Below are 24,735 nucleotides of genomic sequence, written 5' to 3' on the forward strand. Positions count from 1 at the left end.
GAAGCATTATGATTTCCCTTTTACTGGAACTAAGGGGCCTAGGCCAAACCCTGAAAAATAACCCCATAGCATTATCGCTCCTCCACCAAACCTCACAGTTGGCAAAATGCAGTCAGGCAGGTGACATTCTCCTGGCATTTGTCAAATCCACGAACACGTTTCCACTGCTCCAGAGTCCAGTGTCGGTGTGCTTTACCCCACTCCACCTGACGCTTGGCATTGTGCTTGGTGATGTAAGTCTTGCATGCAGCTGTTCGGCCAAGTAAACCCATGCTATGAAGCTCCCAGCGCACAGTTTTTGTGCTCATTTTAATACCAGAGGATGTTTGAAACTCTCCAGTTATTGAGTCAGCAGAGCACTATGTGCCTTTGCACTCGGCGAACACGCTCTGTAACTTTACGTGGTCTGCCACTTTGTAGCTCCTAAATGCTTCCACTTTGCAATAATACCACTCACAGTTGATCGTGGAATATCTATTTCACTAACTGACTTGTTACAATGGTGGCGTCCTATTACAGCACCACGCTGCAATTCAGTGAGCTCTTTAGGACTACCTATTCATTCACAAATGTTTGTAAAGACAGACTGCATGGCTACGTGCTTGATAATATACACCTGTGGCAATGGGACTGAATGAAACACCTGAATTCAATGATTAAGAAGTGTACCCCAATACTTTTGTCCATTTAGTGTATATATACATATATACTAGGGCCACACATGGACTTGTTGACTTATTTTTGTTCGGTATTGCTGTGTTGAATCACACGTATAGTGTTACTAAATGCATTTCAAGAGGTTAAAAAAAAAACTTGCAAAACAGAACAAGCCAGATCTCAAAGCATGTTACTAGTCGAGAAAGAACAAAGTAATTAGTAGATTGCCTGAAACCCCTTTTCCTAAAGCTGGCTATAGACATACGATTTTGTCTGCAGATCCCACCAATTTAACTGTATTGTATTATTACTTTCTCACTTTGATAATGTTACCACCAAACTATACTTCCCAGTATTCCTTGCTAGAAAAACCAATACATGGTACACTTATTAGTTATAAATTAGGGTGAATGCTATGCTCTGTCCGTCAAATCTCTGATGTGTGATTGACTGCCAGAGAAAGCTGACACAGGGAGGAGAAGAAACTTTCGGGTGACTGGGTGCCAGAGAAAAAAGACCAAGAGCTAATAAGGTGGATGGGAAATAGATGTCAGACAGCTACTTCCTGCCCCAGAAACTGAAGGCAGAAGAAGCAGAGACAGCAGAGAAAAAAAGAAAATGACCGTGCATATTACGGCTCATAAGAGTTTAGGATCACAGTCCAGTTCACATTTTTAAGTAAATGAACACTTTCAACTCCCTGATTTCTAAAACAAATCGGATGAAAATTATATAGTGTATAACAGATAGCAATCCCTTATTCTATTCTCCTACATTTACATTATTTTTAAAAAAAACATAAAAAAATAAAATTTTAACAGGCCATGACCTCGAAAGGGCAAAAAATGCAGCATTATTTTATAAAGATGAAATTGGTATGAAAAAATGCATTGAAATTGGCAAAAAGTAATACCTGCAAAAACACATAGAAAATGAGCACTATGGCCCAGTACAGTTTTTTTTAAAGCTGATTTTGACATGGAAACCGTGTCTGAATAAGTGCCAAAAAAACGTCCGAAACCGCCTCCCAATGATTTCAATGGGAGGTAGAGGCGTCTTTTTTTCCATCGGCGGCATTAAGCCACTCACGGTAAAAAACAAGTGGGATGCCCTTTCTTGCTGCGGGTCCGCCTCTGACCTTCTATTGAAATCAATGGGAGGCAGAGAAAGAGTTTTTCGCGGCGCTCAATGGCCGCGATCGGAAAACGCCACGAAAAACACCACGAAAATCGAAGAAATTGCAGGCAGGTCGAACTCTGCCTCAAAATTCCTGCAGATTTTTCTGCCTTCAAAAAAACTCTGTGTGAACAGGCCCTAAGACTAGGTTCACACCAGGGCCGGCCATAGGGGTGTGCGACCTGTGCGGGTGCACAGGGCCCTGCATCCTCCCAGCATGTAGAGGGCGCCACTGGGCGCTGCCTCTACTCTGTGCTCTGCTCTTAGTTACACACACGGAGTAAGAGCCGAGGAGCAAGAGAAGAGGAGGAAGCTCTGCCTACAGCCCGTTCTGCAAGAAGCCTGTGATCCTGTCAGAAGAGGAGAGATGGTGAGTGTCTATGTGTGTCTGTGTGTCTCTGTGTGTATACAGTATGTGTCTCTGTGTTTGTATGTGTATGTTACAGTGTGTGTGTGTGTGTGTGTATGTGTGTCTGCATGTGTTTATGTCTCTTTGTAAAAGTGTGTGTTCAATATTAAAGTAGAACAGATAAAATGAAGATATCTGTGCTGCCTCTTATATACCCTGCTGCCCCCTATATATCTTGCTGCCCCTTATATACCCTGCAGCCCTTTATATAACCTGCTGCCTCCTATATAACCTGCTGCCTCCTAAATACCCTGCTGCCCCTTATATACCTTGCTGCCCCTAATATACCTTGCTGCCCCTATATACCCTGCTGCCCCTATATACACTGATGCTCCTATATACCTTGCTGCCCCCTATATACCCTGCTGCCCCTTATATACTCTGCTATCCCTTATATACCCTGATGCCCCTAAATACCATGCTGACTCTTATATACCCTGCTGCCCCCTATATACCCTGCTGCCCCTTATATACTCTGCTGCCCCTTATTTACCCTGCTGCCCCTTATATACCCTGCTGCCCATTATTTACTCTGTTGCCCTTTATATACTCTGCTGCCCTTTTCTATATATACCTCTGTGTGTGTGTTTATATGTGTCTGTGGGTATAGTTATCATCTACGAGATTATCTGTACTCAGAGTTATCACTGTGTGTTATCAGCGGTGTTACATAAGACTGCATGTGAAATCTACTACATTATCTGTTCTGTGTATATATATGTGCCTGTGTGGGAATATATGGGTCTGTGTGTGAACGTCTCTTTGTGCTTGTATATATGTGCCTTTTATGTATTTGTATATGTTCCTGTCTGTGTATTTATCTGCCGGTGTGTGTGTGTGTGTGTGTGTGTGTGTGTGTGTGTGTGTGTGTGTGTGTGTGTGTGTGCATCTATATATTTACCTGTATGTATATATTCCAGAATGTGTGTATGTATATTTTCCTGTATGTCTAAATATCTGTATTTATGTATGTGCTGTATATATGTTCCTTGATGTGCGTGTCTTTATATGTGGTTAATTATTGGTTTGTGTAAGGGGCTGCAATAGAGAGTCCCGGACAGGGCGCCATCCAACCTAAGGCCGGCCCTGGTTCACACCATGTCTCTGATTTATGTTTTGCGTATACACTGGGAAAATATCTCAACATATACGTCCATCGTATAGGAACCTAGACTTCAATAGCCAAAATTATGTCAAATTAGTGTTTTTTTTGGCATACATTTTGCCAGTATGTCAGGATACAGTAGCCTCAACTGCATTGAAAAGAGAGGTTGACCGTGCTTTTTTAATACAACTTTATGCAAGGAAAAAAAGTGTATATGTTTTCTTATGAGAGTCAATGGCCGATGTATGCAACTGTATAGACAAATAGCTGCATATGTCTGGGTCATAAGACTGCTTCAAATGATCCAACATAATCCATAAATGAAGTGTGAACGTAGCCTAACAGACATTTCCAACCTGTTATTTTTTGCAAAGGATGTACAGCAGCATATGTAGTCTGTACACAGCCCTAAGCTACTGATCATCCCACAGAAGTTTTTAATAGAAAAACTGCACCAATTTTGAAATGTAAAGGCACTTATTACTGAAATTTTAGATAGGATTGTATAAATACATGTTTTCTGGGGTTTATGATAGACTTTTCACTGACCCACCTGTAACAAATATTTTCATCAACCATTTAGTTGAAATTGAAATGTAAAATACAACCCTGTTCCATAGAAGCAAGAATCGTCTTTGCTGATAATGGAGGATTTCCACTCCCCCAGGGCTACAAGGAAAAATTCTTGGATCTGGAATAGGTCACCAATTTGTCCTATGCGAATCCCCTTCCTAGAGATGAAAGAGAAGAGGGGTAGAGAAGTGATTAGCTTCCGAAATGTAAATTTGTAGCAGGATGATCAAACACAGCGGAATAAAATCAAGTTATTTTCTCAGAGAAAACCTATTTTGAGCGATGACTAGAGCATCTCGGTTGCCTGATGGTAAGGGTAGCCAGGCACCACAGGTCTTCTCAGTACAGGATTATATTCCCTGGATACAAACAACACATAATCCCTTCTTTTAGCATCACTGCAAAATATGAGCATTTTCATACTCTATCATCCATCTCATCACAGACAGATGGAGAAGCATCTGCTATTTCCTGCTTAGTGACACAGAGATTGTTCGTGTGCTTTTAATCTTCACTCTGCAGGTATTCACAGTCTATGATATCACAGCCCAAAACATCACCCACTGTGATAAACTCAAAGGATATACATAATACTGCATGTACCTGGAAGCCACAGATATATGTTGGGGTGTCGTTTGAATAAAACAATATGTGGCTAGTGTTATTTTCTCATATGTAAAACGGCAAATGGATTTCTAGTTTATAGGGCAGTCCACTTAACGTGGTTTAAAATATGATGACTGTACATAACCGAAAACAGGATATAGGCCTAAAATTGTGATTCTTTGCCCTTGTGCACACGGTTATATAGGTATCTGCTATTGACCTACACTATTCCTCCGTCAACCACCACATATACACAGGCACACAGAGGTCTTTCTCCCATATATTCCATGAGAATCTGAGAGCAAAAAATTGTTGCATGTGCCATTGCATGCCGTATTGGAGGGGAAAATACGGCGTCTCGTAAATGCACAGAACAGTAGAACACGGGGAACCTTAGGGTCTCCGTGTGCCACCGTATAGGGTCTGTACAATGTGGCAATGCAATGTGCATAAGCTCTTATTAGGTAAACCAGCTGTATAAACCATATCATAAGGGATTATCTAAAAGTTATAAACTGCTTTAAAGGGGTTGTCCAGACCCTAAAAATTGATGGCCTATCTTTAGGATAGGCCATCAATAGCTGACGCGTCGGGTCCGAATCCCGGGACTCCCCTCCGATCAGCTGTTTTTAAGGGGGTGCAGCGCTCATACAACCGCTGCTTCCCCATCACTTCTACTTGCTCACTGTGAATCGTTGACATGAATGTAGCGGCGATTCACAGGTATTGCAGCCTTCTTCTCGAGAGAAGGCTGCAATACCGGTGAATCGCCACTATGTGTATGTCAACGATTCACAGTGAGCAAGTAGAAATGAAGGGGAAGCAGCGCTCGTACGAGCATCGCACCCCCTCCAAAACAGCTGATCGGAGGGGGCCCCAGGATTCGGACCCCAACCCATCAGCTATTGATGGCCTATCCTGAGCATAGGCCATACATTTTTAGGGACTGGACAACCCCTTTAAGTACAGAAAAATAATAGCGTCTGACAGTCATTTAATTATCAACTGTGAGAAAATACTAAAAATGCAAAAATATATCCTAAACTATATTTCATCTATATAACAAAGTTTTAAGTACAAACCACTTTTCCCAAACCTGAGATTTTGATTTATAGAGCAAACTGAACCATATATATATATATATATATATATATATATATTTATTTTACATAAATATAAAACTACTGTATGTATATATATATGTGTGACAAAAAACCCAATTGCTCAGGTGTTGCTGAAAGTTTGCAGAAGCAGAGCATTCCATTGGGTGACTGGTATTGTATCATGGTGTGATGTTTACAGATGGTGAACGGAGAGAGGGCTTCCATCTGTGAAGATATTTTATATACAAACACAAAGGTCTGGAGGCCTCTTTCCATCAATAGAGCTTGTTTCTTAATTACAATTGGCAAAAGAGAAAATATAGTCCACTCTGATGCCTCTCCTAGGATGCAGCCCGTACTTCATAATCTAAACACATACCAATCAGCATTTCCCCCAAGTTGTTGGCAGGTTCTCAAGTAGACCACTCATTCTTTGGAGAAAGAAAGGTGCTCTTTTATTAGACATAGAAGGCCATGACAAAGATGCCAAGCAAGTCTGAGCCCTTCAAGAGATCTTCGTACCCTGAATCTATTCTTTCCTTTACTCCTAATCCCTTCACTTGGCTTTGACCGGTAACCTCACGGAAACATCTCTTAAGAACTGCCCATTGAGCTCTGCACTCCAATTGCCTCAGAGCCCAGTGGATATTCCTTCAGATGTCTAACAAGCAACGTACGCAATGAAGGTTTAGAGAGACACAGAAATCAATACTGCAGCTTCCACTGGTCACGCTGAGGGATTAGCCATCCTCAGCAAAGGCACAGGCAGCTGAACAAGGGAATCATGACTTAGAATACCCTTAGAGGTTTAAAGGGAACCTGTCACCAGAATTTCACCTATTGAGCTTTACATATCTCTCGCAGGCCGCTGCTATCAAAAGTTCATTGCCATTATCCTCTCTCCTAAACTCCTCCTCAGACTGTAAATAACGGCCTGCAAACATTTTGCGCCATTTATCGTAATAATCCGGTGTCCCGTTGTGCGCACACACCAGAAGAGGACATCAATGCACAGGTGCAGTATTTTGTGTGCTGGGTAAAGGCGAGGAGCTGTCCATCAAAAGTAAGGAGGCGGGAAAAACTCGGAAAGACTTGAGGAATGAAGATTTGACTCTTTTCAAACGAAGATCTGACTCTTTTCAAATGAAGATCTGACTCTTTTATGCTCATTTGCATACAGTGTGGAACACTAAAAAGCTGAATACTAAAGCTACAGAGCCGACTAAGAAGACAATTATAGGTTATAAAGAAATGATTTTTCACCCACTACCACTCGGTAGTGCTGGTTTAATAGGTCAAATGCTGGTGACAGGTTCCCTTTAAGGAAGCCACAGACAAGTGTACAGTTTTTACAACATCTACTCTGTCCCATAAAAAAATACAAAAAAAAAAACTTTTTCATGCAGGCAGAAAGATTTTATTATGGGTTGGCATATATTCATTTGTCTGATTCATTCAAAAACCCATAAAAATCTAAATAGTTTGCAATAAATGTGTTTCAAGAGTTGCCATATATTACATGCATGCAGTGCTGCTTATTAAGGGTAAGGTCCCATGATGTAGCGGCGTTTGCAAGCGGCCAAAACCACGACCACGTGCAGTGGTGCAAGTGAGCATCATTTCGGCAGATGCCGCTACGTGGGAATCGTACCCTAATGATAATCAAATGTATTATTTAAACAAAAAGTTTCCCCATAAAGTTATTTGTTCATTTACAGATGTAGACATCTTTATCTTGACTTTTAACAAATTAAATACAAAAAGGGCAAGAAACTTTAACTAGACTTTTTCAAAAGTTTTTCAATGGCTTTTGTTGTGTGATATCAGTTATCGGAGTAAAGCCAAACTTGGCTACATCTGTACATCCCTCCATTTAAGTACTCTCCTATCTGAGAAGCACATGCAGATGTAGCCATCTTTATCTTGAGGTTTAAAGCATTAAATACACAGTGTCAAGAAACTTTTTCTCGACTTGTTCAATGGCTTTTGCTGTGTGATGTCACACTGCAACAAGTTATCAGAGTCAAGATAAAGATGGCTACATCCGTATAGCAGTATTTTCCAGTTTCATGAATAGAAGGACAAAACTTTTGGCATTGTAATGGTTGCTACTACAGATTGTCACCTTGATAATCCAGCATCTATTAGACCAAGATATCTCTGAAACAACAGAAAAGACATGAAAAAACTTCATACAAGAGGACGACTTAGTATGTATTTAAGTGAACACGTTCTTTAAAGGGGATTTGATGTGGAGACAGATCGCTTTAAATCAGGGCATCAATCACAGCGCAAAGCTAATGGGTGCAATGGTGACCACTGAGCAGCTCTTGAACTCCCTGACGGGGGCGTTAGGTAGTGCTCTCTGTATCTAAAACTGAAACAGCTGAGTTGGACGAGACTTTAACATACAGTAGGTTCTTTTTTACAGACTCCTAATTAGGATTTTCAGGGGGTGCTATTGTATCTGTTATGTAAAGGCCCATTTTACAAGGGCCAATGATCTGGTAAACGAGCGTTGGAACAAATGATTGTTCTCAATCATTGCTCTGTGTTAACAGAGAAGCGATCAAATGACAAAACGAGCAAATCCTTGTTTGTCAGCCAATTGGATATTGTGTAAACAGGGGATGTGCTGCCGACAACATGCAGTATGTATCAGTACGAACGATTGTATTTTTGGTCATTCGTCCCCATACGTACATTCCAATCATTGCTCCATTTAAATGGAGCAAACAAGCGGCGTTCAACATGCTGCTCAGAAGACAAAAATACGCACAAGAAATATCTCACAATGCTCTCTATGCTATCAGCCGTAAACAAAATTGGGTTTCTATGGTCATGTGACCATCCTAGGGTGTTTTCAGAGGGTTGGAAGAATTGAGGAAATTCATTACGATTTTTTTTACCAGGCATGAAAACACGCAGAAATTTCTGCGTCTGAAAATCAGTTCCATTTATCCGAATGGAATTTGCAGAAATCCATGCACCTGCTGCAGAAACAACCCCATTCAGATGAATGAAATTGATTTTCAGTCGCAGAAATTTCTGCAACAAGATCTGCCACGTGTGAATCCAATCCAAGGACTTGTTTACACAGTGTAGATTTGATGCAGATTTTGCATGCATTTTTTAAGCCAAAATCAGGAACGAAACCTAAACAGAAGAAATATATAAAGAAAGGCCTTATAGGTCTGCTCTTCTGGATCCAATTCTTGTTTTAGCTTAAAAAAAAAATGCATGCAAACAAATAATATTTTCCTATGTAAGGCCCCCTGCACACGGCTGTAGCCATGTGTACGGTCCGTGATGACTGGCACCATACACACGGCATTTGCGGGCCAGGCTCCCATTATAAAGTATAGGAGAACGGTCCAGAAATTCAAAAACTAGGACATGTCGTATTTTTTGCGGGTCATTTCTACGGCCCGGACACCTTCCTGTAAAAATATACACGGGAAGGTGTCCGTGGATCAGTATTTTGATCCGCAAGTACGGATCCATAATTGCGGTTCAAAATTACGGTCGTGTGCATGGGGCCTTAGCAATGATATGACATTATATGCTGATCAGTGAAAAAAATCCTAGGCGTCTTTAGCATTTTCTCTGCACAGAAACCACTACCCTTCAGGTACTGTGCATAGAACTGCAAGTCAGGAACATCGCAGCCCCTTAATTCTAGCAATCCCCACTGATCAGTGAATGACAGCATATCCTAGCCTACCCATGTAATTATTATTGTATATACAGATCCTATACAGCCAGGGGCGTAGCTAAAGGCTCATGGGCCCTGGTGCAAGAATTCAGCTTGGGCCCCACCTGCCGCGCCTATGGCCAGCCGCCTTGCCCAACAGCCCCCCCAGTATACTTCCCCCATAGCCGCCCCCACACAGTATAATGCCCCCCGTAGCTGCCCCATACAGTATAATGCTCCCCGTAGCTGCCCCCATACAGTATAATGCTCCCCGTAGCTGCCCCCACACAGTATAATGCCCCCCGTAGCTGCCCCATACAGTATAATGCTCCCCGTAGCTGCCCCCATACAGTATAATGCTCCCTGTAACTGTCCCCATACAGTATAATGCTCCCCATAGCTGCCCCCCACACAGTATAATGCTCCCATAGCTACCCCCCCACACACAGTATAATGCCTCCATACAGTATAATGCCCCCATAGCAGACCCCATACAGTATAATGCCCCTCATAAATTCCCTCATACAGTATAATGCCCCCATAGCAGCCCCGTACCGTATAATGCCCCTCATAAATTCCCCCATACAGTATAATGCCCCCATAGCAGCCCCATACCGTATAATGCCCCTCATAGCTGCCCCCACACAGTATAATGCCACCATAAAGTATGATGCCCCCATAGCGGCCCCATACAGTATAATACCTCCATAGCTGCCCCATACAGTATAATGCCCCCATAAATGCCCTCATACAGTATAATGCCCCCACAGTAGCCCCATACAGTATAATGCCCCTCATAGCTGCCCCCCCAGTATAATGCCCTCCTTAGCTGCCCTACACAGTATAGTGCCCCATGCAGTATAATGCCCCCTTTAGCTGCCCTCACACAGTGTAAAGCCCCCATAGCTGTCTCCCTACAGTGTAATTCCCCCATAGCTGCCACCATATCAGCCCCCCCCCGATAGTATAATGCCCCCATACGGTATAATGTCCCTCATAGCTGCCACCATATCAGCCCCCCATACAGTATAATGCCCCTCATAGCTGCCACCATATCAGCCCCCCATACAGTAATGCCCCTCATAGCTGCTACCATATCAGCCCCCCTCCTTATACGGTATAATTCCTCCATATGTGCATAATAGAAAAATAATAAAGTTACTTACCTATCCCCGTTCCCACGACGGGTGGAGGAGGAGATCCTTCTCCTCCTTTGCCCTGTGTTATGAGTGACTCGGCGCAGACAGGCGCGATGACGTCACTAAATCGCGCCTGTCTGCGCCGAGCCGCTAATAGCTCACGCCAGTGAATGCTGGAGGAAGGAGCCGTCAGCTCCTTGCTCCAGGATTAAATTCAACTGTATCTGCGTCCTGAGGACACGAATACAGTTGGAAGCAGGACCTCGGTGAGTGGTTCGCGACCCCACGGAGGTCTTCACACGACCCCCAAGGGGGAGTGCGACCCACAGTTTGTAGTGTATTGTGTCGTGCAGTTTGTGTTTGCGGTGGAGAGAGGAGAGGGGGGCCTGTAATTTAAAGCCCCTCTCTCCACTGCAAACACAGACAGTACAATACAATACAATACAACACACATACATTACGGGCCCCCTCTGCAGCTCACCTGCAGTTTTCCATGCTCTTCCGCATCGGCTCTTCCATAGTGGCTGGAACGCCCCCTCTCGCGACGTCACGGTCACATGGTACACTGAGTGTACCATGTGACTGTGACGTCTAAACAAACCATGCCCGTAACCAGGAAGTGGCAGCATCACGGCACATACAAACTTTGTAATAGCGCGCTGCGTGGCAACGGGGGCACTGCGGGCCCCCCAGGCTTGTGGGCCCGGTCGCAAATGCGACCGCTTCGATCCCTATAGCTACGCCACTGTATACAGCATAAGGCCGCTACAAATGATGACAACACATTGTCACTTTGGTAGCGTGCTCAGGTGCACCATTGGCCAAGAGTCAACAGAGGCCAAACACATAATCAAGTCATTAAACAACCACAAGGCCTTGTTCACACAGTGCAGATTTGCAGATTTTGTATGTATTGTTTAAGCCAAAACCAAGAATGGAACCTAAACAGAAGAACTATATATGTCTGATTTTAAAAAAAATGCATGAAAACTCTGCAGCAAATCTGTAGTGTGTGAACAAGGGCTAACTGTAACTTACAGCAAAGCAGGCTCCACGTCTGTATCCTGCTGGCAATACTGAATGAATGAAAGAATAAATAAATAATAGAGTATAACTAAATATTGCATAAATATCATTAAAGAGTTGTCCCTATAGAGCATATAGACCTCATAGATGGGGAAATATTTAAATCGGTATCATGTTATGGGCGCCATGTAATACTAAATGAGTGGCTGAATGCAGCATCCCCTGGTGATATCTGCGGAGGACAGTTTCATTCTGAAACGGGGATGACCAGTTAACCTCTAATAAATTAAATGCCACTATTTTAGAAATAAATAAAAATAATAATTAGCCATCCCATGCCACATGACCCTTAAATCCAATCAGGATGCTCCCTTTTGCATTTCCATACCAATGTTATAAATGAACCTATGTTTTATTCTGTGTCTGCTCAATACTGTGCGAGACATTGGTGATATAGGAATCCTTATTCATAATAAACATCATTATCATCTCGCTCTACAAGCTCTTTACATGAAGCTGCTTATCTGAGCAATTTAATGGAGAGTGTTCCTGTGTGAGTTCATGGTTTCCTGCAATCAGCCAGCAGTGAATATGTGAGATACAATCCAGGCTTAAAGCGCTCCTTCACTGTCTGCTCAGCAGCCTGACCCCTCCGCCAGCAGCGCTCATAAATCTGCCTCACCTGATAGGCGATGGGCTTTTTAGGATCTCTCCGGGTGCTCCCAGCTAGCACTTCCCTGAACTCTGTGCCACAATAAATAACGCTACCTGCAATATGTCTTTGGGAGTGTGTCAGCAGCGGGTCTTCTGCCATGAATTCTTATTCTTCTTTGGCCTGGAAGATAGATTCCAGATACAGCACGCTGCTGATCTCAGTGTCAGCTCTCTTTACCCCCTTGCCCCAATGGAATGACAGGGGCCACAAATAAAATGATATAAAAAAGAAGCGACACATAAAAAATAGCTTCTGAGAAAATAAATGGAAATATATATGTGAGATGGAGTAAAAAAAAAAAGCTTAGACAGTAAATAGACTGGGTAAGGCACATAAATAAAGCTCAGTGCACATCACGTTTTGGCCCTACGTTTAGAATATACGTTAGTAAAGCTCCTGGAGTGCACGGTAAACGTGTCAATATGACTCCATGGGGTGTCCAGGCTGGTATACTTTTTTTTTTAGGATGGAATAGCGTAGTAGACTAAGCCTTTTCATCCTGAGGAATCCTGCAAGAAAAAGTATGCCAAACGTTATACGTTTTTGTTTTAACATGGGAGCCTATGGGTGATGTATGCCACTGTATAGCATGTTGTACGTTTAACGTATAAGCCATGGGCTTTTCAATAGCCTTTCATGATGTTTAGGTTAAACAGATACCATTATAGTCTATAGGCGATATATGCGTTAAACAGATGTCTAATAGTGGCATCCGTCATCCATAGACGGTATCGGTTTAACATATATTTCATGAACAGGGTTATGAGTGTTTATGACGTATACATTAAACGTACACTATTGCACTATTGTAGCAGATGCCACTAATAAGGCATCCGTCACAGCCTACATTTAATGTATACATTGGAATAATTTCCTGGCGTAAGCGTTAAACGTAGGCCAAAAACTTGAAGTGCACAGAGCCTAAAGCTAGCCATACAGTAAAGACATCGGTCGGCTGCCACAAGGCCGATCAATTGTCCGTGGGCTTGTTCATAGAAATGATCCCACCAGCAGCACAACAGACAAAACAGGCTGATCAGGAAGTCAGTTGTAAAAAAATAAAACGGATTCTCTGGGGCTTGCGCACAATATCAAATGATCGGCTGAATTATACCGTACACAAGAAAATTGGCCGGTTATAGGCAAAATTTTCTAACCTGGTCGATCACATTTTCGGCAAACAGAAGTCACGTTAATTTTGCAGGTCGAAATGGCCAAAATCTGACATTTTACTTTACAGATTACATGAATAGACGTAAAGATAGAGAAAAGATTAGTCAAGTATACAGACAGACACAGACAGACAGACAGACAGATAGATAGATAGATAGATAGATAGATAGATAGATAGATAGATAGATAGATAGATAGATAGATAGATAGATAGATAGATAGATATGAGATAGATAGATAGATAGATATGAGATAGATAGATAGATAGATAGATAGATAGATAGATAGATAGATAGATAGATAGATAGATAGATAGATAGATAGATAGATATGGGATAGATAGATAGATATGAGATAGATAGATAGATAGATAGATAGATAGATAGATAGATAGATAGATAGATAGATAGATAGATAGATAGATAGATAGATAGATAGATAGATAGATAGATAGATAGATACTGTATGATCTAAGCGATTTTGAAATGATATGCCAACAACAACTTTACACATAAAACACAATGTGTAACGTGCATCAGAATATGCTTGAATTTGATAGATAGAAGGTAATGCAGTTATCCCATCACTTATAAATATATGCCAAATTAATGTCTTTGAAGAATGAGCATGAATTTGTGCAAGATTGCTAAATTATATGTCCCATCTTATACCATACCTGTACATTTTAGAAATGTGAATGTGAATCTGCTACAAAATTGCAAATAAAGCAAAAAAAACAAAAACAAAATAAAACTGTTTATTTCATGGAAACGATTAATGCCCTATGGGCTGTGCCACTTCTTGCCATCATCAACACGCAATTTGCAGTCTCCACTGAACATTTAAGTGACAGCAGTAGAACTGGTGTGGATGATGTTCGTTAACAAGTTATACACAATTGCAACTTACCAGTGCACCTACACTACTTTGTCTTATAGAGGTGGCTTATGCCATAAAGCAGAGTGAAACTGGAGGTGATTTACAAGGTCGCTGACAGATGCGAGTATTGATCGGGTATTAAAGTGTCTTGTGATTAATACAGCCTTCTAAGTAATTAGTGCGGAAGATCTCTTATAACTCACCGTGTTTAAATAATGTATCTGTGAACACAGAAGCACCTTGTCAATCACGCTGGCTGCAGCCAAACATCATATCACCTGATAAGTCATTTGGAAACTGGGCTCCATGCCTGCTGAATACCTTTTCACAAACAGCAGCTCTCTCTTCTAATTGCCTTGGGTGACCTAAATTTAGAGCCCAGCAATCAGCAGGGGTGGCATGCCAGAGGGAGAATTTAGAGCTTGAGACTTTGATAGAGGCCATGAGAAGAGGGATGAGATTCCAAGTGGAGGAAGATGCAGGGAGACAATGATACGAAAACAGCAGAAGCATCTTCCTGCATCTAAGGTTAACTACACTGATGAGAGGGCAAGGAAGAACATACACAACAATGAATGAACTTAGTGTGTGAAGTTTCTGCCTTTCAACAATTAAAAACGTGTTCATTCCAAAAATTTATGAAAATGGCCTTGGATTATGAATGAGACATTAGGATGGACTGAACATGCAATACCTGTAATACATGTCCTTCACCTTTCCACGTAAAAACATGAATCAAAAGTAGAATCTTTGCTGTAAAAAAAAGAAGTCAGAGTGATGCTGCTCCAAGGTGTTGCAAGAACTACAAGACCCAGCATGAATCTACTAGAAAAAAGACTAACTAATAGTCTTGAAGTTCAATAAATCATAGGTAACTATGTAACAACGTAAGATGTATATACAATATATGTTGTTATTCAGCACAGAAGTGAATCAAAATAAGTAAGTGAACCCACAGGTGAAATAACTAATTGTAACACTAGTATGTTCATGTTTGATCAATGACCAATATGATGAGGAGGATTGTCCCCTAAGGTTTATTCAGACTTATCGGTCATGTGACAGTTCATTACTGTAACTACCACAAAAACACGGAAAAAACTCGGCGGATTTTGCGAATTCGTTGCATTTTGCCATGATGTTGCGGAAAAAAAAATCTGTGACATGACTGCTACGTCTGAAGATACCGTTTAGGTGCCAGTACATGTCGCTGCATGGACACAACCCGCATGTGGTTTTACTACAAATCGTCGCGGTTTTATGATGTGTTTTCGGATGCGCGGCATCTACCAGGTGAAGCACGTTGAAACCATGTGCTTCACCTGTACCACAGTCATTTGCAGTTACATGTAAAATGTTTAGTACTTCTGCCTTTATGCCAGAAATACGATTCGTGACCAGAGAGCCTGCTGAGCGCTCTGATTGGCTGCTGCGGTTACATGCTACGTGCGTGCAAGCACCGGGACAGCTGCCAGAGCGACAGTGCTGGATCGCCAAGGGCAAGGATAGCTAAGTATTGCTTTGCTGTTTTATTCATTTCATTTGCAGCCCCTAAGAAAAAAAATGTCACTTCCCGGATAACCCCTTTAAAAATGGCAGAATAGAAAATAAAAACAGTTCATACATAATGCCAACTCAAGGGCTTGTATCTGATGTTGATTTTTGTGAGAAATACTCTGTAAATGTTCCTCACAGTAACTATCTTTAACAATCCCAGGACACACTTTATAATTATACATTGGCGATCAATAAAAACGTTAAAAAAAAAAAACCTTCATCATAACCAATGGTTTTATTACAATAGACATCCCGGACATTGATCATCACTTATAGTCATATTCTGTGCAAAACCCTTAGATCCGCGGCCAGCTAAAAACAGTTTAAGGACATGATGGTCATGCAAGCTATACGATCTTATTGATTTCAGGATGGCACAATTAACTCTGACTCTATAAACGTAACGCGTTAGACCTCGGCTGTCTGTTCAGTTCACGTCTTTAAGACATGATGCTCAGCACCTGTACTAAAAGAGTCATTTAAAAAAAGAAAAGTAGGTTAGTGGGATCTAAGAGGCCCGAGACATTACAGGCTCCAGTAAATGCCTGCCTGTCTACCTGTTAATGTATTTAGTCACCCACCTCAGGCTTGCACCCCCTCCCTCTGCTATCCAGTTGCTGTAAGTTTATTTATTGGGTCTATTTCAGCCAGAGATTTCGCTTAAATATTCATCATTTAGCTCTCTGGGTAAATCGTATTTAATCAGCACAAGAGAGAAAATAGCATAATTATAGATGCCGGATGCCATTACAGTGAGAGAAATGAAACCTGGTCTGAGACGTCCAGCCGAGCTTTTGATGAGAAGTAGATTGCATTACCAGCGGGGTTACTGTAAGGTTATTGGCCAACGGGCTGACTGCACCTTGTAGTGTCTGTGACCCCAATGAGCCGTAAGAGGATAGAAAGGGCTAAGCAACAAAACCTCCTCCCAGAGCTGCTGATGATGAATCTTTCATTGTACTGTGGACATGATTAATGTCAGCGTAATCAAGCCACATTAATGCACAGAGACGCAATGATCTATGTAAATAAACATGCTCCAATAATCCCGAGATCCACTCGCTATTTGTGGATTTCCAATCCATTTGTCATACAGAAAAAGGCAACCTAAATAATAGCAGAGGTGGCAAAGGCTAGTGGTTCATTTGGAAAAATACATCCTATCTGAATAAAGCAATGCATAAGTTCAAAGAATACCTAAAATGTGAGGTAGAATCAAACTTGAACAAAGGTTATACAGGCCCATGCCCAGGGCGGCAGAGTGATTAGGGGTGACTTGCTTTTTCTACCCTAGGCTTTCCTTATCCTACCCCATGCTGTTTTTCTGACACTGTAATTCAGTGAACAATTGAAAGGTGCAAATGACAGCAGAAGAAAAGGGACTTGAGCGGCACAAAGTAAGTGGTTTATTGGGGGCAAAAAATGTCAACCTCAAAGTGCACACAGTGCAAATACCATGGAACTCACATAATGAAAGCAGCTAATATGCTATAAATATTAATATTTTGAATGTGGCCCCCTGTGACTTTTCCTCCAGGTCCCAGTAGCTGTAACAGCCCATTACCACTAACCACTGGTGTCTGCAAAATGATCTTTCTAGATATGCAAGACTATGAAAGCAATAACAGGATTCCTGATTCGGAACTAGGTGTATTGTATTACCTTACAAAAGTTCCCCAAACAGCATTACACAAAAATAATCTGTAAAGCTAATTTCGTATTTATTAGTATAAATGTGCGAGATTTATAGCATTTTATTGATTAATAACCTACTCGAAAACAAATATATCATAAATCTATAAACAATCTGTTGATTTTTGAAAGTGACACAACTGCAGACCATCACATTATAAAAACTGATTGCATGAATAGTGCAATTAACCCCATAATGACCGCCATTATGGCAGCCGTTCAGGGTAGTTCTTCTGAAGCGCCGCCGTTTCACGGTGGCACATCAAAAGAGGTTTCACCCGAAACGGGCGCTCTGCTCGTGAAGCCCAGGCTGTTGCTAACAGAGCAATGATTGGAGACCAATAGCAGTGGTCCCCGATCATGTTTAACCCCTCAGATGCGGCGGTCAATAGTGACCGCCGCATCTGAGTGGTTTTAGATGGAGGGGGTCTTCCTCTCTTACCCCATCGACAATGGGTGCCGATGGTGTTCATGGCAGCCAGGGGGCTGCCTTTAGTAAATGCCTGTTAGGCCATGCCAGAGGCATGGTCTAACAGATGCCTGTCAGTTTTTCACTGACAAGCAGTAGTAATACACTGCAATATAAAAATATTGAGGTGCATTATAAAAGCGATCAAATGATCGCACAGTAAAGTCCCCTAGTGGGACTAATAAAAAGTTTAATAAAGTTTATAATAAATAAATAAAAATTTCAAGTAAAAACATGAAAAAAACAAACATTTTCCCCTTACAAAATACTTTATTATGAAAAAAAAAGTAAAAAAGTTACACATATTTAGTATCGCCGCATCTGTAGCAACGCCAACTATACAACGATTACATTATTTAACCCACACTGTGTACGCCGTAAAAAATAAAATAAAAAACAATGCCAGAATTGCTGATTTATGTACATCCGGCCTTCAAAAAGTTTTTATAAAAAGTGATCAAATAGTCGCATTTATTCCGAAACGGTAGCATTAAAACCTACAAGTCGACACGCAAAAAAGAGCCGTCATCTGTATAGCTGCATCGGCTGAAAAATAAAAAAGTTATAGCTCTTTCAATGCGACGATGGAAAATGGTAAAAAAATTGCTTGGTCATTAAGGTTTCAAATACCTTCGGTATTAAGCAGTTAATAAACTTGCATGTCAACTAATAGGGTGATTTCTACCAAATGTTAGTTCAATCAAAATAATGGCTATCATTTATCAGTTATCAGTTGATTGGTAGTATGCACAAGAAGATGGGTAAAGTACGGTACATACAGTAAAGGCCTCCAATGAACGTTGCTGTGGATGGATGTGACAACATTGTACTGAGATAGGATTGTGCTTTAGGTGAGAATCAATCCCTGACAGTCAAAAGAGGTATAATCCAAAATAGGTGACGGTTATCCTATCATTACATCATGGCTACTGACACTGCCAGAGTAATACTAAAAAAAAGTTACCAGTATAGCATATAGCATTTTGAGGCTTGCAAGATTATGTTTTTAGTCCAGAATGTTAACAGTCCTCCTTCATAAAAAGTGATGTCCAACTAAAAAGACTCAGAAACCCCCCCTAAACTACAGTAATCCCTAAATAGCTTTAAAGACGCTGATTCTGAATCTTCAAATTTTATATATCTACTCACTTGCATTCCCCAATGTAAGCCCATAAATGGTCTGTGCGCTGCATGCTGATCCATAGAGAGGTCTCCTAAGCTCGGTGATATAATGGAGAGAACTACTTTAGATTCGTCTTCAGCATGTAGGGCGAGTTTACAGCGTGGGAATGTGAGTAAACAAATATGAAATGCAGATTCAGAATTGGCGTCTTTTAACCTATTTACGGATTACTGTAGTTTGGCGCGGGGTTTTGGAGGTGACAAATTCCCTTTAAATGCAAAGCCCAGGAAGCAATACTTGAGAGATGTCAAAGGCACGCTGGTTGTACCTCATGGGGCAATGTGGCTAGCTCTTATGTAGGCATTTTGTCTGTTATGTGTTGGCTTTTATAGTGGCTTTGTGTCCTCCACTGTTATAGGGGCACTGTAAATGCCACCGAGGATCTCACTTTTATGTGTGCTCTGAATCTGTCAATGTTAGGATATGTGCACACGAGAACTGACTTTTACGTCTGAAAATACAGACTGTTTTCAGGAGAAAACAGCTGCGTCGTTTCAGACGTAAAAGCTCCTCCTCGCATTATGTGAGGCGTCTTTGACGCCCGTAATCTTGAGCTGCTCTTCATTGACTTCAATGAAGAACGGCTCAAATTACGTTGCAAAGAAGTGTCCTGCACTTCTTTGACTAGGCAGTCAATTTACGCGTCGTCTTTTGACAGCTGTCAAACGACGACGCGTAAATGACAGGTCGTTGGCACAGTACGTCGGCAAACCCATTCAAATGAATGGGCAGATGTTTGCCGACGTATTGGAGCCGTATTTTCAGACGTAAAACGAGGCATAATACGCCTCGTTTACGTCTGAAAATAGGTCGTGTGAACCCAGCCTAATAGGGGCTAGAAGACGGACACTGTTATAGGATGGTAAACAGTAGTTATCACAGTTATTGTGGTACAGTGAATGTAATGTTGTAGGAGAACTATGGCTCGCCCTTTTATTGGGGCATTGCGGCTGTCTCTATCGTAGAAGAACTGTTAGGCCTCATGCACACAACCATAGAGGTGTGCACGGTTCGTGATTATGGCACCGACGGCCCGAGTTGTGTCATCCGTGGGCCGTCCACAATAACGGACCGTGCACACACAGGAGTGCATTGAGTTTAATGAGCCCCTGGAAACCATGGGCATGTGCACTGGCCCATAGGATATAATAAGCCCTATACTATCCACAATTGCTGCTCCGCAGATGCGGATAGTATACGGACGCAAATGCACAGTTGTGTGCATAGAGCCTAATAGAGACAAAATAACACGAGATTGGTGGGGGTTCCAGTGGCCTGACCCCTATTTACACTAGAAATAGATTGGTGCCTCACATATCTGGTCATTCTTAATGGAAATGAACTGGAATTACAGAAACTTCAAAATGCTTTTAATTAATTGGATAATTTAATAAAAATAACCTTGATTCTAACATAAAAACATTGATGCTCACACGTGACACGTGAATTTGTGCAACACCGGCCCTCATAGGAAAGCACTGAATAGCACAAATGATGCAAAATGACAGTGGCAGCTACAAAGAGTTGTATTATATAATGCAACTTTTGCAATGGTAACACATTAAAGAAAACAGTTGAAATTATGCACAACCACTGCAAAAGGCAATGAAAGTTGCATAACTTGAATTATACGTAAATACCATGTCACAAGATAAAACGTCTCTGTCTAGCCGCCCTACATGTGGTCAGTAATGGATCACATTAGCCATAATTTCTTATGCATGTTGCTGCCACTGACAAATTGTTACGTGTTCAATTTGATTCAATACATTTTTATCTTTTTCGCCTTCTAGAGCCACAAAGATGAAGAGAACGAAGAAATATCTGGCGACGGACTCGGCCTCGTCTCCCCATCTCGCCACTGACAATTAAGAAACCTCAAAGTAATTTTTGAAAATGTCACCGTCTCATTTAGCAAAAGGCTAAATAATATATGAGACATAATCAGCGTCCTGTGTTGCTGGTACAGCTATGCAGTATCATTAGTAAACCCACACTATAATATCCGAGTGTCACAGTTTAATTATAACATGTAATTAGTTTCCTCACTGGATAGCATAGAGTCACCTCCCCTGAGCTAAACAAAAGGTAAAGGAGTCATCGACCCACCAACATCAATCAACTTACTGAAGGCCAAGCAGGGTTAACATCGGATTCTGGCCAACACATATAAAGATCTAGGGTAATGACTTGTCATACCAGCTGCTGTTAAACCTCACAACATGTGATACTACTATAGCAAATGAAGTTTCTCTAAGCAGCGAGAGCCACATTCATTTCTGTTGCTCAATTACATCTCTCAGTCACACTACACATTTTGTGATTTCCTATAAGCCTTAGGCCCCATTCACATCACGTTATTGCCCTACGTTTATCTTGTACGTCAGGAAAGCTGCGGCATCCGTCACAGATATATACGTTAATTGTATAGCTCGGGGAGCTCCTGACATCACTGTCCATACAGATGTAGCCAAGTTGATCTTGACTCTGATAACTCGCTGCAGCCTGATATCACACAACAAAAGCCACTAAAAAAGTCAAGTTAAAGTTTCTTGACACTGTGTATTTAATGTGATAAAAAGTAAAGATAAAGATGGCCACATCTGTATATGGACAGTGACGTCTGGCGCTTCCACAGCGCTGGAGTCTTGGGGCAGAGCGCTTAGATGTTCTGTCCCGGGACTCCGGCCCTGGGACAGCTCCTGACGTCACTGTCCATATATGGACATGAACGTCAGGAGCTTCCTAACACTGGAGTCCCCGAGCAGAGCATCGGGGGTTTTCCTGATGTATACCTCAGACGAAAGGCCTAAACGTGATGTGAAAAAGGCCTTCGGCCTAATCACCAAGGTGATTTTGCGGTCTGCAAGACTATAGGTTCGTTGTGCATTCATGTGTCATTAGTATTCACGTATTCGCAAAAAAAAAAGGATGGCTGGATTTGATGTCACCAGTTTGTCCCAACCCTCTGAGTAGAGCACATGATCACTCAGGAGCCATTTCCTCTTTCATTTTTGCTTTGCTGAGAGCCCTGTCTGATTTAAGGAATTGCCTTGCGTCACTTGGCAACGTATCTGCAGTTGAAGAAAAAGGCGGACGGCAACCCGTTTGCTGTGCGCCATTTTCACAGTCTCATATGTGTAAGTCTGTGCCGCAAATACGGAAAGTAAAATGTAATGCCCTGAGTTTTCGCAGCCTGGATCCGTGAACATCATGGTCGTTTGCTAGGGGCTATATAAATGAATGGGTCTATGTGCTATCGGCAAAATTGCCGATAGCACATGGACAAAAACCAACGGTCGTGTTCATTAGGCCTCAGCGGACACACCAATTGTTTTTCAGCTATATACAAGTGTGACCAGGGGGGTTTATTGGCCTATAATGGATATTATAAACAGTTGCCTCAAAAGCTGATGTTAATTTTCATTTCCTATTACCCCCTAAAACATCTGACAGAACATCTCACGGCCACTTTGATGGTAGTGGTCTTCATCTTCACCAAGATGCATCATGCAAAAGGATGCTTAGCTGACACTGCCCTCTCTTTGTATGGGCATCTTGATCATATCGATAGTTAGTAGGGAAACCATAGTAGTATGAAAGGTGTTGGGCCATTACTTTAGTTCTTTATATCATTCCTGATGATGCAGAATATGTTTCATATCAGAATATCACAGAATTCTAAAACCAGTTTGGTTCAGCTCTTTCCATTTTGAACTGCGTTGATGGTACACACCCAGGGAGGGAAACTGACTAGCTGCATCTTCTATTACCATTTGGCATTGAGTTGAATTAATTCCCCTACAGCAGTAATGGCCAGACTATGGAACACTTTGCTCAACTACATAGGTTGGATGCCCTGGCAGTCTCACAGGAACAGTAAAGGTTTCCAACCACACTCTAGCAGCTGCTGAAGATCATACCTTGTAACGCCCTGTCAGATGGTTGAATGCCCGTCTCTAGAACAGTGATGTTCACCTATTTGTCTACGCTTTGTTGTACAGCAGATTTTGATATCATGGAAAGTATGGAAAAAAAAAAAGAGTGTAACTTGAAATATGTCAGGCTGTGCTATGAACACTTCTGCTTTATAATATCTGGTCTTGCAATGTAGAACAACTAAAGTCCATGGTGAAATGCACGTAACCCTAGTGGCTCAACTTTATTTATTTATTTCAGTTACTTATATAGCACCAACATATTACGCAGCACTGTACAGAGGTCCTCTTTTTTACTGTCCCCATTGGGGCTCACAATCTATTTCCCTATTGGTATGTTTTTGGGGTGTGTGAGGAAACCAGTGTACCCGGAGGAAACCCATGCAAACAAACCATGCAGATGTCCTTGGTTGGATTTGAACCCAGGACCCCAGCACTGCAAGGCAATAGTGCTAACCACTGAGCCACCGTGCTGCCCATTTTACTTTCTAAGATTTTCTACAAGATTTCTATAGGGTGTTCACATGTGTACTGGATTTTACAAAGAATCCGTGGCTCAACACTTGGATTTCTGCTAAGGATTTGCCAGCGGATCGGCACGACGATTTGCACCCTTGTCATTCATACAGCTTTTAAGTCCGGAATTCATGCAAATAATGAAATCATGCTGTGGGTAAAATCCGCAGCACGTTCATCATTCCACGTGGATTTTAACGATGTATGTGAATGAAGTTAAAAAACATCATTCACTTGCATCGGAGGCAGGAAGTTAGCAGATTTGGTAAAGATTTAGGAGCGGAATCTGCGACTTAGGCTACATTCACACGAGCATGTCAGATTTACGTGTGTACAAAACGCAGCATATTTCGTGAATTTCATGTCCGTGTGCCATCAGTGTGCTTTGAGTATGGCATCAGTGTGCTCTGAGTATGGCATCAGTGTGCTTTGAGTATGGCATCGAGTATGGCATCAGTGTGCTTTGAGTATGGCATCAGTGTGCTTTGCGCGAGGAATGCGTTTTTCCCATCAGTACAAGCAGTTTTTTTTTTTTAATTCTCTGCATCTCCTTTCCAACTGATGTGTGAAACACTGACAGCACACGGATGTCGTTCGTGTGCTGTCCGTGGTTTTTACGCACCCATAGATTAAATGGGCGACAAGGTTTGCAAAAATGCACCAATATAGAAGTGAGCTTCATGCAACGGACACACGCTGAGTGAAAGCTCACACATGTCTGAATAGTAGCCCCGTTGAAATGAATAAGTCCGTGTGCTGTCAGTTATTTTAACGGACAGCACACGGACAAGTGTTACGCTTGTCTGAATCAAATCCTGAACGTGTTTACATGGCCTTAGACCGGCACACGTTGCGTATCAGCTGTGGATTTTCTATGGTGATTTACCAATGGCAAATCGGCAGCTAAACACAATACCAGAAATATAGATGAGTTTTAAACAAATCTCATCAACATGCTGCAGAATATTTCCTTACGGATATTGACTTGCGGTGCAGATTCTAAATCCACGGATCCGCCGTGGATTTGTAGCGGATATTTTGGCTATATCTTCAGAGGGTCTAACAGGGTCATCTGAACACTGTGAAAATCTGCTGCAAACTGCAATACATGATCATTGTGATGTA

General features: G+C 41.8%; 1 protein-coding gene across 7 annotated transcripts in view; it reads right to left on the reverse strand.

The window, feature by feature from the left end:
• ZFHX3 (zinc finger homeobox 3) overlaps positions 1-24,735 on the reverse strand; it is a 718,852-nt gene that overhangs the window by 207,278 nt on the left and 486,839 nt on the right. For 6 of the 7 annotated variants that reach the window (XM_075838516.1, XM_075838515.1, XM_075838512.1 and 3 more), the window contains one exon: positions 3,901-4,078. The exons of the other annotated variant lie outside the window; for it this stretch is intronic. The gene's annotated coding sequence lies outside the window, so the exon portion shown is untranslated. The remainder of the gene's footprint in view (positions 1-3,900; positions 4,079-24,735) is intronic. 7 annotated transcript variants of the gene reach the window in all.

The sequence above is a fragment of the Rhinoderma darwinii genome, chromosome 9 (genome assembly GCF_050947455.1).
Source record: "Rhinoderma darwinii isolate aRhiDar2 chromosome 9, aRhiDar2.hap1, whole genome shotgun sequence".
NCBI classification, from domain to species: Eukaryota; Metazoa; Chordata; class Amphibia; order Anura; family Rhinodermatidae; genus Rhinoderma; species Rhinoderma darwinii.